This window comes from Styela clava, chromosome 8 (assembly GCF_964204865.1).
Source record: "Styela clava chromosome 8, kaStyClav1.hap1.2, whole genome shotgun sequence".
NCBI lineage: Eukaryota > Metazoa > Chordata > Ascidiacea > Stolidobranchia > Styelidae > Styela > Styela clava.
In genome coordinates, this window is record NC_135257.1 from 8,314,970 (window position 1) to 8,318,980 (window position 4,011).

The 4,011-nt window shown below is 34.2% G+C and overlaps 1 long non-coding RNA gene across 1 annotated transcript; it reads left to right on the forward strand.

Moving 5' to 3' along the window:
• The first annotated feature begins 217 nt into the window (after positions 1-217).
• On the forward strand, positions 218-1,850 carry LOC144425601 (uncharacterized). Its single transcript, XR_013477546.1, has 3 exons — positions 218-311; positions 380-520; positions 733-1,850. It is a non-coding gene; the product is annotated as an uncharacterized LOC144425601 (long non-coding RNA).
• Positions 1,851-4,011: the final 2,161 nt, after the last annotated feature.

A 4,011-nucleotide genomic window follows, 5' to 3' on the forward strand; every position in this document is an offset into this window, starting at 1 on the left:
CGGCGGATATTTGTCTAATCACTGCATCTAGAAATCACTGATACATTTATGCATGGACCGATTTCGATATGAAGGTATCAAATATAATTGGCTTCATAACTGCAAACTCTCCCTTAACAACGAAACATTGCGATAATCCTAAGTGCTGAAAGAGCAACTCAAAAATACGATTTCAATTCATTTAATTGCTAGTTCATGGGTAAACAATGTTTAATAAATTTACTTCATTTTTGTACAAGTATGTGTTCTCCCTGCAATATGGTGCTGCAATGCGTGATCAGTCTCACAATCATTGAAACTATGAAAATATGGTAAGTCTGTGAAATAACAAAAATATATTTTAATTAATATTCGATAATATTTAACTTTGTTTTAATAGATTTCATCGTCAGATTGGTATCTTTCGTTCAAATCATCAGATGAAATATTTTCGAAAGTTGTCAATTGTCAAGTGGTAAAAATATCACAAATGACCACGAAGGCATGTGAAACTTCATTTTGGGAACTATTATTATTCTGGGTAAGTTGTGATTGTTATGATAATGATATTGTTGAATTTAATGGGCATTTTGACATTGCATTCCCGCGGCAGCAACATTCTGTTATTAGGGCGCCAAAGCATATCGATTGTGCAGATAAATAAATTTTGAGTGTATCCTGTGAAGGATTGTGCGAAGCACATTAACAAAATTGGATTTCTTTTTGTGTAGATAATGAGAAACATTGTTTTAGAAAGCTTAATACAGATCATGAAGACTCTCGAGTTTCTCCTCACGTCCATGACACAGCAGCTGCGCAAGAAGATATTGTGTTATTTTCAAAAGGAATTCATCAGGATTTCACGGCGATTAAATTTAACAAACTTATAGTTATCACGAGGAATTTCAGATAAGTACACAAATTATATACATGTTCGAAAGCAGCAGATAGTGGTAGCTGAAGAATGAGCTTTTTTCGTGAATACAGCCTTGCGTGGAAATAAGTATATATGTGAAAATGTGGCATTGGGCCAACGGACGAGATACTAGAATTTTCGATTTATTAAAAAAGTAACAATGCACTGGAATCCATTTTTAGCAAAAAAAGCAATATCTGATATCTAATAAACTAGGGGAAGTCATTAGTCAACGAGGGCAGTGTTAAAAAATAACATTTTTTAATCTGATTGATTCAATATTTCTATATAGTGTGATCAATTACTTCGATTGTGATCACTATGGTTGTAACAAAACCGTTTGTATAATCCATGTGTGTACGGTTACAGTTGAATCTATTGAAAATGGCGAAACGGAGATCACGGTTGCAACCGACTATTCAACATACATCGTTTGTATTGATTGTAATATTTTTAAAGGTAATTTGCTTATGATTTGGAGATGGCAAGAAACGAATTAGCTTTTTATTCATACACAACCGTAAGTATATGAAAACGAGTTAAGCATCTTATTTGTAAATTAACTGATTCAAGTTACAGCAAATGCGTTAACTGAAATCGAAGTATAACTTTGAAATGTGGTTTTGAGTATTGTGCTGCCGGGGAAATCAGACAAGCACAAGAAAACAGCTGCCATAATCATCTATTGTTACGTGAAATGGTATCGCATTTATTGTTGATTATTTCATACAAATATCAAACATGTCTTATTTCAAATTACAATGTCAATAACATCATAGATAATATCTTGCAGGGATTCAGTGGATCGGAGTGTATACACCAACACCATATCCATCAGCAAAAGACATTCTTGACATTAGGAATGCTTTGATTGATTTAAACGCCATTTCACCTCTAAATAATTCTCAATGCTCAGATGTTATAAGTGCTTTCGACATATCAACGAAATAATGCAGCGACGCAAATATTACATTATCTGACGCTTATTAGGACTTATAATTATCTACTCATTTTATTATAGAACAATGTAGCAAATAAATATTCAGACATAGGCTATAATAGAATGTTTCTTTTAGAATAGTAACGTAGATTTCGGCAGGCCTGGAACGCATTATTTTAAACTTTTGTATGGTCTTATGCGATCGCTTCATTGTGGAAGTGGGAATAAGTCAAAAGCCATCAAATGAAAGTCGGGCACTCGGACGAAGTAACAAAATTTGTCGCAATGCCACAGGAACGCTTATTAATGCTTTACATATTATCGGTGATTCGTTATATCACAATCCGAAACATATCTACCGTAAATACTTTTGAGTCACCGATTTTATTGTTCGTTTGATATTCTTTGTTTAAAATACTTTCCATATTTACTATCTATTTTGAAGGTAGGTTACCACGAAAAATTATTTTCAAGAATTTGATTCTATTTAATTATCCAGGACTTTTGGTTTACGAAATACCGGCTAAGTTTTTAAGAAATGAGGGATTTTTGAGGAACACTGAGGAAAGTGTGCGAAATGAACTAGAAAGTGTCTTACTATAAGTAAACAGCAAAGTTCTAGGTGAAATATCGGGTCCTGTAAGACATAGTTTCTCAAAGTGCTCCAAACGGAGACCCAGGGCTCCGTGAGACGAACCTAGGGGCTCCGCGAGCTACTCTATTCCTTGTCAAAATACGGATTCGACTATTCTGTAACTGTTCAAAGAAGCGAATACACCATTAATAAAATTTGACACCAGCAGGGTCTAATATGGCAACGAGGCGGTGATTTAAGTTTGACATGATCTACAAGCAGAAGCGAGGTCAGGATTTTTAAAAGAAAGAGGGGAGAGTACAAAATTGGAATTGGAAATTACCAGGCACTATTATTCGCGATTAGGCCACTCGTTAAAAAAAACTTTGTCAGTGGATAACGAGTTTCCATCCATGGCCGTTGCGAGCATTTAAACTGTCTTGTCATAATAATTTAATTGTGTTTATCGTTACCTGTCTTTGAGTCGAGATTACGATTAATGAAATGAGGAATACTATTACTATTCTAAAATAACATAAAATAAGTGCCAAACTGCCAACTATAAATAGATTGGAATCATATTTTTGCGATCTGGAGATTTATCAAATTTGAGTTGTTATCTCAGCGTTGTTCAAATATCAATGAGTACAATTTACAATTGCGCAATCCTTGACCGATGCCTGCATGTTCAAATGCCTTGTTTATTGGCTTCATTGTGTTCAATGTAACCTGCGGATGCGTTGACTTACAACAATATATAATCATTACAAACCAGAATTACCACGCCAATCCGCGGACATCAAATGAGAAACAACAAATGTATTTTGTTCGCAATAACAAATTGTTTAATAAACTCATATTGCATCGCATCGCGAATGAAAAATGTCGCATTTGGCTTTATCGGTAGTTTCAGAATGGATAAAGAGGTACAATTGAATCGATTTAGGTAACTCGCATGATATAAATTCATAGATAACCTAACATAACATCAAAGTTTGTGATTTAAAATATCTAAAAAAGCGTTTTTAATCTGTCGCGAGTTCGTTAAAACAAAACTTATCATATTATCTTCCGTTTTGGTTTTAATGTTTTATAATACCGCTTTTCAATCAAGAAATTTTGGTTGCCATTCACCTCTTTATTAACTATTTCTAGCATCTCGTCGCCGATAATTATAATATACTAACTCGTATTCCACACTGAACTCATATTTCCGCACGAGAACAAAAAAGTAATTATCGTCGTCCTCGGGTAACAATACAAGCTCACGTAATAACTTATCGTCTTACTGCGCCAACCACGTTTGTGGTCGCACTGAACTACAGCTTGAGAAAGTGTGTATGAGCCGTTATCGATATTTGAGGCGTTTCGAAAGATTCATTGCAAATAAGAAGCGCTTGGCAAGTTTTACATCCATTTTCTTTCAACCTATTTAATACAAAAAAATCCAATAGTACATCCATTTTGAAAAAAAACAGGCAAAAAAAACAACAACTTGATTTTAAACAATTGTTTTAAAACAATTCTCTTTGAACAAATCCCTTTCCTCCACCATCAGGTCCATGGTACCGAAGACAAATAACTAACTAATCCAATACCCGA